Source organism: Drosophila tropicalis, unplaced genomic scaffold, assembly GCF_018151085.1.
Source record: "Drosophila tropicalis isolate 14030-0801.00 unplaced genomic scaffold, ASM1815108v1 contig_675, whole genome shotgun sequence".
In the NCBI taxonomy this organism is placed as follows: Eukaryota; Metazoa; Arthropoda; class Insecta; order Diptera; family Drosophilidae; genus Drosophila; species Drosophila tropicalis.
In genome coordinates, this window is record NW_027173155.1 from 10,086 (window position 1) to 24,983 (window position 14,898).

At 35.6% G+C, this 14,898-nt stretch overlaps 1 long non-coding RNA gene across 1 annotated transcript in view; it reads right to left on the reverse strand.

The window, feature by feature from the left end:
- Window positions 1-712: 712 nt before the first annotated feature.
- LOC137578729 (uncharacterized) overlaps window positions 713-14,898 on the reverse strand; it is a 228,077-nt gene continuing 213,891 nt past the window's right edge. The window contains exon 6 of the long non-coding RNA XR_011032759.1: window positions 713-835. This is a non-coding gene — a long non-coding RNA (uncharacterized lncRNA). The remainder of the gene's footprint in view (window positions 836-14,898) is intronic.

A 14,898-nucleotide genomic window follows, 5' to 3' on the forward strand; every position in this document is an offset into this window, starting at 1 on the left:
TGTGATTGAAGCTTTGTGGGTAAATTTGAAATACTTTGTAGAACTTAATAGAATGACATGGCTGCTACTGATCATGATGATGCCAAGAGAATTCTTTCTGAATATGTCAGGGGAAACTCTAAGTAGGGACATAAGAGACATTAATCGGATTCAATTCAGTTTCTAAATTACGTTTCCTTTAACTTAATATCTCTAAGAAAAAAAAAAAAAAAAACAAAACAAAACTCGATTATCCGACGGCCCCTCCGCCTTTATGGTCTACCAATTAAAACACGTTAAACTTATATTTTTCTAGTCCGATTTTAATAAAATTTGAGTTTAATAGTCAAGAATTTGAGAGAGGCAATCGGTTTCTCTAATTACAGACTGGACTGCTGATCAAGAATACATGTATATACATACTTTATGGCGCATACATTTAAGCGACTTTAAAATACAATTTCACCCAATGTGTGCATGGTATAAAACCAGTTTGGAACTTTTAAAAATACAATTTTAGTAATTAAGAAACCCCTTTCTAAGCAAAAACTGTATTTCCAATAAATTTTATTTTTATCCTTACGTTTCATTGCCTCATATCTGCCCATTTTCGGTCACTTTCTATTTCCTTTCTTGCCTAAAAGTCTTCGAATTATTTAATCACTTAGATTAAATTGAAGAATGTTGAAATGAAAAAATCAATTGAAGTTTAAATGTTTAAAAACTCTACTTACGTGTATTGCAGATATAATTTAATATAAATATCCTTAATTGAAATAGGCACAAATGTATTCCATAATTCGGATACATGCTTAAGCCAGAGTAAGGATAAAATACCAAGATCTAGTACGGTTTTCTGTAAGAAAAATAAACAAAAAAAGGAAAAATATTAGTCGAAAATAAGATTACAAATATGTTCCCATGCAGATGCAAATTTTTTTCTGAAATTTATATTTCAAATTAAACCCATGGTTTATTTAATTACTTAGTTGACCATCACTGACTTATTTGTTCAGTTGAATCACTTTCCCAATTTCCCATATATTGCATCATACAATAATATTAAAGTGTGAGCCCCGTTTTCAATTAGAGCTTTAAGCGAGCTTATTTACTATTTAAAAAATATCAAAGAAGCTAACATCGGCTATGCCGAAGTTTATAAACCCTTGCAGTCCTTGGCAATAATAATTTTACATGTTTAAAATTTGTTTTCTGCAACTCAATTCATCAATATACAAATTGTTTTGTTTAAAATTTGTTTTCTGCAACTCAATTCATCAATATACAAATTGTTTTGTTTAAAATTTGTTTTCTGCAACTCAATTCATTAATATACAAACAAAACAATTTGTATATACTACAATTTCTTCTTCTTCTTCCCTCATTCCCAAAGCAAAGCAACGCACGCATACACATACAGTTCACGTAGAGTTGCGTCTGTGTGTGTGTATGCATGTACTCTTTTGTTTTGATGATGACGTAGTAGGCAGCAAGCAGCGCTGCCGGCAGCGGTTGAACCGATTTATATTGACTGTAACTTGTGTTCTTTTTATCCGATCAGATTCAAATTTCTGGAATCTGAGTTTTTATATCCAAAACTATCATCGTAGTAAATTTCATGGGGATACTCCAATTTTCATGAAAATGTTTCTTCTAAAGCTATATGATATAGTGGTCCGATCCTGACAATTTTCATACTTTATCTTCTCCGGGATATAAGTAGCCCAAATACCAAGTTTCATCTCGATAGCTCTTAAGATGGCGGAGTGAAGTATATTTGCACAGACGGACGGACGGACAGACGGACATGGCTATATCGACTCAGCCTCTCATGATGATCAAGAATATATATACTTTATGGGGTCGGAAACGTCTCCTTTTTTGCGTTACAAATATCTGACCAATTTTATAATACCCTCAGCAAGGGTATAATAACACTGTGATAGTCGAAAAAAAAGACATGGCAAAATTCGATGGTTTCGCCCTATTTCGGGTCCTGCGAATTGAACTGCATCATTAGTTTTTTAAGTTATCACGATGGTTTCAAACTGAAGTTTTTCATCAAAGTTGTCATTTTTTCGAAAAGGATCTTTCTTTTATTTCCTTCTAACTTCTAAAATATTCATTCTTTTTACAAATTTTCTTTAGCAAAGTTTCTTAGAATTGAAAGAGCTACAAATATTGGGCATCTAGCCTCTAAATCAATCCGTTCCCGAGCATTGGGACAAAATGTAAAAAAAATCGAATCTTGACCAAATTTTTTTTATGTTTTCTTTCTCGCATTTTGCTAATGTTGATATTATTCCATTTGAAGCTTGATCATTATATACCAATTTATTTTGCTTAGTGGCAGCAGAAGAGACACCAGACCTATCTAATTTACGATTTTTAATATAACCACATAATCAAATTGATTTTTTATACCCTTGCAAAAAGAATATATTACTTTTGGTCAGAAGTGTGCAACGCATGAAACGAAGCATCTCCGACCATACAAAGTATATATATTCTTGATCAGCACGACGAGACGAGTTCAAATAGCCATGTCCGTCCGTCCGTCCGTCCGTCCGTTCGGATCAACGCAAACTCCTCCTAGATTCAGCCGGATCGGACCACTATATCATATAGCTCCCATACAAACGCCAAAGTCACTAACAGTGACTTTTCTCAATAACTTCGTTATTTTCTGTGCTATTATCGTGAAACTTAATAATAGAGAGTTTATTACGCTTATAAACGACTGTGCCAAATAAGATCAAGATCGGGTAACTATATCATATAGCTCCCATAGGAACGATCGGTCGAAAACAGTGACTTTTGTAAATAACTTCGTTACTTTTAACGCGATTGCTTTTAAATTAAACATTTCTTAATTTAATATATATTTTAATGACTGTGCCGAATTTGATAAAGAGCGGGTGACTATATCATATAGCTCCCATAGGAACGATCGGTGGAAAACAGTGACTTTGATCAATATCTTCGTTATTTCCTATGATTGTAGGTCTTTCTTTCGCAAGCATAAGGCTTTTTAGATAAAACGTTCTTCCACATTGATGGCTAATAGGTAAGGATAGAGTTACCAAAAAAGTTGCAAGGGTATACAAACTTTGACGCGGTCGAAGTTAGCCCCGGCCCTCTGGTTTTTTACCTGTTCTTACATTCCGCCCCAATCGGAATGGCCAACATATTTACTACACTTAGATTCTATTAAATTTATACTTGAACTACTTTCTGACAGAGACTTATTAATTGTCCTTGGGGACTTTAACTGACTTGATCAACAGTTAATGGTAGCAAAACGTTGCTGCCCTCTGGGTGTCATGATTTTATTGATGATCTGCTTGAGCTTTCGTTGGCCCAGCTGAATTCGATTTCTAGTACGTCTGGCAGATTTCTGGATCTGATTTTTACTTCTGATCCTAGCTTTTGTGAAGTATCTAGAACTAGTCCAAAGGTGTTACCAGAGGATAGTTATCATCCAACTTTAGAGTTATCTATTGAGTTTCCCAGCCGCGAGCCCATCTCCGAGTGTGATCCTATGGTACGCACCCGATGTTTTCGGAAGACTGACTTTGTCGCACTAAACAATGCCTTTCTTAATACCGATTGGACTAATTTATACACTTGTACGGATATGAATTCCGCCATTTCTTTATTTTATACCACTGTTGACTCGATCTTTAACGACTGTGTACCCTTAGTGTCTCCTGTGGTGACGCAAAAATTACCATGGTTTACGCGGGGGGCTATCAAAACTGAAGAATATTAAGTCTAGGTATTACAAAAAATATAAAGTCACGGGTCTATCATCGGATCTGTCTCGTTACTTGGTTGCTAAATCGAATTTTATTGTTTCTAATTCTAAATGCTATAATAATTACTTACAATAATTACTTACAATTTATTTGCTAACTTCTACTCGACTACTTACTTATCCACTAAGTACAACTATAGTCAGATATATCCATATCCTGTAACGAAATCCAGCTGCATTCTTAATCCTATTATAACGCAAAGTTTGGTAGCTAAGGAACTAATGACGATTAGGCCGGTATACTCACTGGGCCCAGACGGTATTCCCGCTTGTGGCCTGAGGTTCTCTGCGGAGTCACTGTGCTCGCCTTTACTTAAGCTTTTTAAGTTGTCCGTTACACTGTCCGAGTTTCCAACTATATGGAAGGATTCGTTTATTTTACCTCTTCACAAATGTGGCAGTAAATCCGACGTCATTAATTACAGAGGAATTTCTAAATTGTCAGCGATACCTAAACTGTTTGAGAAAATTATGACGTCTCAAATACAGCATTTATGTAAATCTTTATTTTTCGCCATACCAGCATAGGTTTGTCAAGAAAAGGTCTACCACAAATAACCTTTTACAGTTTACATCTTTTGTAATCCAAGGTTTTAAGAAACAAAAGCAAACTGATGTTACATATACGGATTTCAGAAGGCTTTTGATTCGGTAAACCATGCCTTACTATTACATAAGCTGAATTTAGTTGGCTTTCCGGAGGCTCTGCTTGCTTGGATTTCACAATATCTAAGCAATAGGAGGCAGAGGGTTCTTTTTAGGTCCTCTCTTTCTAAGATCATTTGTGTTGAATCAGGAGTCCCACAGGGCAGTCACCATGGCCCATTATTATTTACCATTTTTATTAATGATCTCCCCACCGTTCTTTTAAATTCCAGAGTTCTTATGTATGCCGATGATGTAAAAATCGCTAATCGCATCGTAGACTCTCTCTCATGTCATACCTTGCAAGCTGACCTGAATGCTTTTCAGGGGTGGTGTTATCTCTAAACTGTTCTAAGTGCAAAGTTATGTCTTTTTATCGAGGTTCTCCCCAATTAACGAGTTACTTTTTAAATAATTTCCCGTTAGAAAAAATTAATAATATTTCCTTGGTTGTAAAAGATTTAGGGATCTTAATCGACCACAAACTTAGTTTTAATCAGCATATATCGACTACTGTTAGTAGGGCTAAAAGTGTTCTTGGCTTTATAAAGCGCTGGTCGAAGGAGTTCAAGGATCCATATACTACCAAAATACTTTTTACTTCTTTAGTCCGCCCCATATTAGAATATGGATCTTGTGTTTGGTCTTCTCAATATGAGTTTTATCAAAACAAATTAGAATCTGTACAAAAACAGTTTTTACTCTTTGCCTTTCGTGATTTGCGCTGGGATCCAACTGTACAACTTCCATCTTATTCTAGTCGACTTCAGTTAATAAGCCTTCCTTCTTTAACTAATCGTAGAACAATGCTTTGTGTAACTTTTCTTTACAAACTTTTGAATGGTGAGATTGACTCTTTTGAGCTGTTGAGCCAAATTAACATTTCTGTTCCATCTAGAAGGACCCGCAATTTCACACCGCTTATACTTCCCACTTGTACAACTAACTTTTCTCTGCATGAACCTTTTCGTATACTATGTAGTGACTACAACAGACTTTGGCACGTTATCGGTTCCGAAACATCGGTTCCGGGTATAAAAAGTGCGATCTTGTCCTTCCTCGCTCGTAATTAGTTGTAATCATCTTTATTTTAACCTATTCTGTTTTCTTTTTATATGTAACCTATTATCTCATTACATTTAATATTTTCTATTTCTTTAGTTTAATTTATGTTTATATATGTAATACGCCTATGCTTTTAGGTCGGAGTGGGTAGAGGTTGTAACATTAACTTTACTTAGGGTCATTCGTAACAGGCCCGGGCCTGGTGTCATATGGGCGACTTGTTCGTACTGAGCGTTGTACGACTACGTCTATTGAAAAAAAAATAGATTGCCGACGGGTTCCAACAGAACAAAAGTAAAAATACGAATCTATTGAAGGAGCAATCTAGCTGGCCAGTACTGAAAAATATCTACGCTGAATATTTGATCTTGAGATTTAAAAAACGGATATTGAAACGCCGCACAGTTGAGCCTCTGATCGGATAGCGTTACAAAAATCAATTTTTTCATGATCGCGTTTGGCAAAAATGATGTATGCAATCGATAGGGAATACATACTTTACAGGTTATTAATAGGTTAAGAATTATGGGTGCTAGAGACATTTTTAGTAAATGGGAATAAATGATAACTTTTTCAAAAAATCTCAACTTTAAAACTTAATATTGGGCGATTTCAACAATCGATCTTGGTTTTTTTTTTATCTTTTATCTTAGAAGTATGTTCGTTTTTAATAGCTGTTTTATAAAGTTTTATAATTATCTAAATTGTTATTGAACTAGACGCGTTTAAAAAATACACTAAATATTGGCGTTTTTTAACTTTGGTGGAATACAACTAACAAGGATCAACCATACACGAGTTAGGTGAAATATTTACCTATCAGATGTATATGGTCCCAATATGCGGAGACCTGCGACACCGATGCGTAAGCCGTAAGCTTCTTTGTATTTAAATGATAACATTACAAAATGCTGTTTTTTAAATACTACCTGATGATATATATGCCTTTCTACAATGTTATATTGAGGATATACAGATTAATAAGGAAATTACATTAGCTGAATTCTCTCGGAAGGTAGGACTGAAAGTTGACTGCCCAAATCATAAATCTTTACTACTTTTAGCGTTAAAGATATGGTATGGCCATTACAACTGTACAATTCTTTAGCGAAGTCTGCTGATGATAAAACTTGGTGGTTCTTGAAATAGCTATACAGACAACCTTCTCACCTTTTGTGCTGGCTATGATTTTAAATCTTATAAATTATTAAGATTTATTGACCTGAAGCCCCGCTAAAACCCAGTTTTGGTAAAAAATTATTTTGAAAAAAAATCAGACATCAATATCAAATTTTAAAAATTAACTTAAAACATATTCAAAAACATTTTTTATATTTACTTTTTGTAATTATATTAGAAAATAAAATTAAAACATTAAAAAATGTTACATAGTCATTTAAAACAATAAAAAACTCCGTTAGCGAATGAAAAATCCATTTTGAAAGGAAAAGCATGCTTGCAAATATTTTATGACTTTGACCTTGAATATTACAGCACCACTCATTTTATACCATACACCCATAGGATGAAATGGTATATTAAAGTCGCCAAAATGTATGTAACAGGCAGAAGGAAGCTTCTCCGACCCTATAAAGTATATATTTTCTTGATCAGGATCAACAGCCGAGTCGATCTAGCCATGTCCGTCTGTCCGTCCGTCCGCCCTTCCGTTTGCATGAACACGCAGATCGGAAACTATAAGAGCTAGAGCCACCAAATTTGGTATGTATACTCGTGTATTATGTAAATGTATAGAGTTAATTGGAATTTCGGCCACGCCCCCGTACGCCCCCAGGAATCACATAAAACTATTTTTCTTAAAAAGTATAACAGCTAGAGACTTCAAATTTAGTTTGTATACCCGTTTAGTTAGCGCGCAGAAATAAATTGTTCAAACTTTTTGTCATATGTACATTTGGTTTTCGAAATTTGAAATATTTGTTTCACCTGGTGTATGGTATGCCCAAGTCGTCGAGTCGAGTTACTTGCTTCATTTTTATACGCTTGCAAAAAGGGTATATTAATTTTGGTCAGAAGTGTGCAACGCATAGAACGAAGCATCTCCGACCATACAAAGTATATATATTCTTGATCGACGAGACGAGTTCAAATAGCCATGTCCGTCCGTCCGTTCGTCCATCTGGATCAACGCAAACTCCTCCATTGCATGTAGGCTTGTATATACTGCAGGGGTTGTATATCTCGGATTCAGCCGGATCGGACCACTATAACATATAGCTCCCATACAAACGCCAAAGTCACGAACAGTGACTTTTGTCAATAACTTCGTTATTTTCTTGGCTATTGTCGTAAAACTTTATGTTACAGAGTTTATTATGCCTATCAACGACTGTGCCAAATTTGATCAAGATTGGGTGACTATATCATATAGCTCCCATTGGAACGATCGGTCGAAAACAGTGACTTTTGTAAATAAATTCGTTACTTTTAACGCGATTGCTTTCAAATTGAACATTTGATAGTTTAATCTGTTATTGATTGTGCCGAATTTACTAAAGATCGGGTGACTATATTATATAAGTCCCATGGGAACGATCGGTGGAAAACAGTGACTTTGATCAATATCTTAGTTATTTCCTATGCTAAGATTTTAGGAAGTTTTTTCGCAAACTTTAGTCTTTTTAGAAAAAAAAAGGTTTTTCCACTTTGATTGCTCTAGGTCCTTACCTAGAGTTAAAAAAAAGTTGCAAGGGTATACAAACTTTGAGAAAAAACGTTTTTCCACTTTGATTGCTATAGGTAAGGAAAGAATTACAAAAAAAGTTGCAAGGGTATAATACATTAGTAATGAAGCAAGTAAGTCGACTCGTCGACTTGGGTATACCATACACCAGGTGAAACAAATATTTCAAATTTCGAAGACCAAATGTATGTCTATTAAATTGTTTTTACATGTCTTATACTATGTGCTATCTCGCTCACTCTACAAACACACGAGCACTCTAGCGCCGCTACTAGCCAACGTCCAATTCTGGCCTTGTGGACCGCGTAGTAAAATACGTTCATACGCATATTTTACATGTTTCTAGTCCGATTTCAATAAAATTTGGTGGTTTGGTAGAAATAGATAAGATAAATTAGTCTGCCAAATTTAAATGCGATAGTCAAAAAACTAAAGGAGGAAATCGTTTTTTTCTAAATTATGGAGGCGGAAGTGGGCGTGGCAAAAAGTGAAAATATATAAATTCTCCGCGCATACTATGCCAGTATACATACTAAATTTGGTGACTTTAGCTTTGTTAGTTTTTGATAAAATCTGTTTTGTTTAATTTGCGGGGGCGGAAGTGGGCGTGGCAAAATATTTAAATAGCCAATATCTGCGCGTCTATTAAGCTAGTCTACATACTAAATTTGATGTCGGTAGCTATCATAGTTTTTAAGGAAATCACTTTTATGTAAATTCCGGAGGCGGAAGGGGGCGTGGCAAAAAGTTTAAACATATATAAACCAAATTTGATGTCTCTAGCTATTATACTTTTTAAGAAAAACAGTTTTGTGTGATTCCTGGGGGCGTAAGGGGGGCGTGGCAAAAAGTTTGAACAGTTAATTTCTGCGCACTAACTAATCGGGTATACAAACTAAATTTGATGTCTCTAGCTGTCATACTTTTTAAGAAAAACAGTTTTATGTGATTCCTTGGGGCGTAAGGGGGGCGTGGCCGATATTCCAATTAACTCTGAACATGTGCATACTACAGGAGTATACATACCAAATTTGGTGGCTCTAGCTCTTCTAGTCTCCGAGATCTGCGTGTTCATACAGACGGACGGACGGACGGACGGACGGATGGACAGACGGACATGGCTAGATCGACTCGGCTGTTGATCCTGATCAAGAATATATATACTTTATAGGGTCGGAGAAGCTTCCTTCTGCCTGTTACATACATTTTGGCGACTTTAATATACCATTTCACCCTATGGGTGTATGGTATAAAAATCATGAAAAATTAATTCTATGATAATGAACTAGCTGATTTACAAGCAAATTTTGGCAGGTAAAGAGACAGTGGCATCTTCTTCTCAACTCCTCGATGAACGCAGACGGAAACTTAGTGGTACACTCTATTCATTTTCAGAAAAAAAGAAATTCACACACGAGTTGAGCGCATAATAATAAGTGCTTAAGAACAAAGCAATGCTACGTGCGGTCGTGGGTACATATCGAGCTCAATTAATTTTGGCGATTCCCATCAGAATAGAAGTCGCGCCCCCGTCCTCGCTCCTCACTGATATTCGTCGTTTACTGCTGCAATTTGCAAGTTTCTCTTCTATTTTTTCATCATATTTATTTATACCCTACACCCATAGGGTGAAATGGTATATTAAAGTCGCCAAAATGTATGTAACAGGCAGAACGAAGCTTCTCCGACCCTATAAAGTATATATATTCTTGATCAGGATCAACAGCCGAGTTGATCTAGCCTTGTCCGTCTGTTCGTACGTCTGTCCGTATGAACACCTAGATCTCGGAGACTATAAAAGTTAGAGCCACCATGTTTGGTATGTACACTCGTGTAGTATGTAAATTGGTCGAGTTTATTTCAAAATTTTGCCATGCCCCTTTCCGCCCCCGCAATTTAAAAAAAACGTTTATCTCAAAAACTATTCTAGCTAGAGACACCAAATTTGGTATGTATATTTACTTCGTAAATGCGCAAATGAAGCCATCGGTGGTACAGGCCCTTTTCCCATTCCACTCGAAGTTCGAGTGTTCCAGCTGGCTAACGAAGCATTAAATCAAATTATAAAACCCATGACGCAATTTTTGCATGAATGAAAACTGGGAAGGAGATAGAGAGATGAAGATTGAGAAAAAGAGTGAGAATGCAGAGTTGTTTGTATTTTTTCCCTTCAATCAAAACTCCACCAGAAAACAAGAAATAAAAAGAGAACAATTTCCAATTTCAAAACAACAAGAACTGGACATAAGTAGTTTGTGTTGGTTATTCCCGGCTTGAATCTCATCATACTCAATTATGATCATCATGATTATCTCATGGCAGAGGCAGAGTTTTGGCATACGCAGCATATTCCCACAGGAAGTTGAGAGAGTTTCGCATTACAAAATATTTTTATTAGCAACAAACTTTGTTTTGTTTTGGTTTTCATTCCTACTGGAATGCTGGCTTGCTGCTGCTGATTTAATGAATTTCTTGTTTATGTTTACGCGAATTGTAGAACGGAAAGTGGGGACATAAGAGACATTAATCGGATTCAATTGAGTTTCTAAATTACATTTCCTTTAACTTAATATCTCTGAAGAAACAAAAAAAAAAAAAAAAACAAAACTCGATTATCCAACGGCCCCTTCTCCTTGATGAGTTAAATAGTCAAGAATTTACTGGACGTAATCGGTTTTTCTAAATTATGGAGGCGGAACCGGGCGTGGCATAAGGAAACAGACTGGACTGCTGATCAAGAATACATGTATATACTTTATGGGGCATACATTTTACTTACTTGCTATTCCTGCTGTGTTGCAGTAACAGAAGAAACTATCCAGCTCTAATACTACGCAACGTACCAGTTCTTCAAGCAGATGACGTCACCTACCTTGGCATCCACCTAGACAGAAGGCTAACTTGACGCAAGCTCATCGAAGCAAAAAAAACACAGCTAAATCTGAAAGCGAGTACCTTACATTGGAGGATAAAGTCTTCCTTTACAACTCCGTATTGAAGACCATCTGGACTTACGGTGCTGTTCCATGGGGTTGTGACAGTACCAGCAATGTCGACATCATACAAAGGGCGCAGTCGAAAATTTACATACAGAACGGAAACATTAAAAATGATCTAAATATACCTACCTTAAAATCTGAAATAGGTAAAACTGGATGCACATCCGAATGCTCTTGCCAATTCCTATACGCGATATAATAATACGACTCGTCTTAAAAGAAATGACAGAAGAACCCAAGAATAAGTGATTAGTGCCGCCTGCAGTATCCCCAGGATTTTGCTTCAGTACTAGACTTATAAATATAGAGTATTAAGAGTAGATTCAAAAACCAGAGGGGCGGGGCTAACTTCGACCGCGTCAAAGTTTGTATACCCTTGCAACTTTTTTGGTAACTCTTTCCTTACCTATTAGCCATCAATGTGGAAGAAAGTTTTATATAAAATGCTTATGTTTGCGAAAGAATGGCCTACAATCATAGGAAATAACGAAGATATTGATCAAAGTCACTGTTTTCCACCGATCGTTCCTATGGGAGCTATATGATATAGTCACCCGATCTTTATCAAATTCGGCACAGTCATTAACAGATATATTAAACTAATTTGTTTAATTTGAAAGCAATCGCGTTAAAAATAACGAAGTTATTTACAAAAGTCACTGTTTTCGACCGATCGTTCCTATGGGACCTATATGATATAGTCGCCCGATCTTGATCAAATTTGGCAAACTCATTTACAGATATATTAAACTAACAAATGTTTAATTTGAAAGCAATCGCGGTAAAAGTAACGAAGTTATTTAAAAAAGTCACTGTTTTCGATCGATCGTTTCTATGGGAGCTATATGATATTGTCATCCGCTCTTGATCAAATTTGGCACAGTTGTTTACAGATATACTAAACTAACAAATAATTAATTTGAAGGCAATCGAAATAAAAGTAACTAAGTTATTTACAAAGGTCACTGTTTTCGACCGATCGTTCCTATGGGAGCTATATGATAAAGTCGCCCGATCTTCATCAAATTTGGCAAAGTCATTAACAGATATATTAAACTAACAAATGTTTAATTTGAAAGCAATCGCGTTAAAAGTAACGAAGTTATTTTCAAAAGTCACTGTTTTCCACCGATCGTTCCTATGGGAGCTATATGATATAGTCACCCGAGCTTGATCAAATTTGGCCTAGTCATTTACAGATATATTAAACTAACAAATGTTTAATTTGAAATCAATCGCTGTAAAAGAAACGAAGGTATTTACAAAAGTCACTGTTTTTGGCCGATCGTTCAAATGGAGCTATATGATATAGTCACCCGATCTTGATCAAATTTGGCATAGTCATTTACAGATATATTAAACTAACAAATGTTTAATTTGAAAGCAATCGCTGTAAAAGTAACGAAGTTATTTTCAAAAGTCACTGTTTTCGACCGATCGTTCCTATGGCAGCTATATGATATAGTCATCCGCTCTTGATCAAATTCGGCACAGTTGTTTACAGATATACTAAACTAACAAATAATTAATTTGAAGGCAATCGAGTTAAAAGTAACTAAGTTATTTACAAAGGTCACTGTTTTCGACCGATCGTTCCTATGGGAGCTATATGATAAAGTCGCCCGATCTTCATCAAATTTGGCAAAGTCATTAACAGATATATTAAACTAACAAATGTTTAATTTGAAAGCAATCGCGTTAAAAGTATCGAAGTCATTTACAAAAGTCACTGTTTTCGACCGATCGTTCCTATGGGAGCTATATGATATATCCGATCTTGTTCAAATTTGGCACAGTAGTTAATAGGCGTAATAATCTTTCTAATATTATTAGCGCAGAAAATAACAAAGTTATTGAGAAAAGTCACTGTTCGTGACTTTGGGGTTTGTATGGGAGCTATATGATATAGTGGTCCGATCCGGCTGAATCCGAGATATACAACGCCTGCAGTATATACAAGCCTAAGTGCATTTCAGCTCTGTAGCTCTTACGGTCTAGGAGGAGTTTGCGTTGATCCAGACGGACGGACGGACGGACATGGCTATTTGAACTCGTCTCGTCGTGCTCAAAACCATGATGGACTCCAACTCCCCATTGCTTATGCATCTAGATCTTTCATCTTTCTACTGAGCAGGAATTAGCTGCAATACACTGCGCAATATTACACTTTAGACCATATATATATGGAAAACATTTCTTAATAAAAACAGACCATAGACCTTTAACATACCTCTTCTCAATGATCAATCCCAGTTCTAAACTGACACGTATGAGGCTCGAATTAGAAGAATATGATTTCACAGTTGAATACTTAAAGGGAAAAGACAACTATGTAGCTGATGCGTTATCGAGAATAACCATCAAAGACCTACAAAATATAACTGGCAATATCAATAAAGTCACTACAAGATATCAGAATAGACAAAAAATCCGCGCGGAAAATAAAGAACAAGAATTGCCTACGCAATCTTTAAATACAGCTTCTAAGTCCAGCGTATATGAAGTCATAAACAATGACGAAGTACGCAAAGTAGTGACATTGCATGTAAAAGATATGTTATGTTTATTTAAGCATGGCAGAAAAATTATTGCAAGATATGATGTTGGCGATTTATATACCAATGGAATCCTAGACTTAGGTCCATTTTTCCAAAGGCTTGAACTGCAAGCCGGTATAAATAAAATCAAACAACTCAAAGTGGCACCGTGGCAAACTATCTTTGAAAATACTTCAATAGATAATTTCAAATTAATGGGCAATAAAATATTAAAAACATTAAGAGTAGCGCTACTCAACCCGGTGACCCTAATAGATAAACAAAAAGATAAAGAAGCTATTTTGTCTAACTTCCATGACGATCCCATACAAGGAGGTCATACTGGCATTTCAAAAACTTTAGCAAAAATCAAAAGACATTATTTTTGGAAGAATATGACTCGTGATATCACTGAGTACATACGAAAATGTCAAAAATGCCTGAAAGCTAAAATAACGAAACATAGTAAGACCCCACTAACAATAACAGAAACACCAATAAATGTTTTCGACAGAGTGATAGTGGACACGATTGGTCCACTACCAAAATCAGAAAATGAAAACGAATGCAGTCACTTTAATATGTGACTTAACTAAAATATTTAGTTGCCATACTTGTTCCGAATAAGAATGCTAATACTGTCGCTAAAGCAATATTTGAATCTTTTATCCTGAAGTACGGTCCAATGAAGACGTTCATTACGGACATGGGAACAGAATACAAGAATTCAATTATAGACAATTTGTGCAAATATTTAGATATTAAAAATATTACATCTACAGCACACCACCACCAGACAGTTGGAACAATAGAAAGAAGTCATAGAACTTTTAATGAATACATACGATCCCACATATCGGTTGATAAAACTGATTGGGACGTAAGTACAACATCATAAAAAAAAAACAACCCAAACCCCAAAAAAAAAAATAAATAAATAAAATTTCTTAAATTTATAGATAATAAGAATTAAAATAACTTCATGAAATTACGTTATTTTTCAAAAGGAGGGAGATGTAGTATAGTGTATGCACATACGAGTTCTCATTACTCAACATAAATATTGAGCGGCAACACTTTGTTAGCCGAATATGCATAGGGCATTGTCTTTGTCACTCAGCGACAGCGTGCCAAGTTATTGCACACATTTCA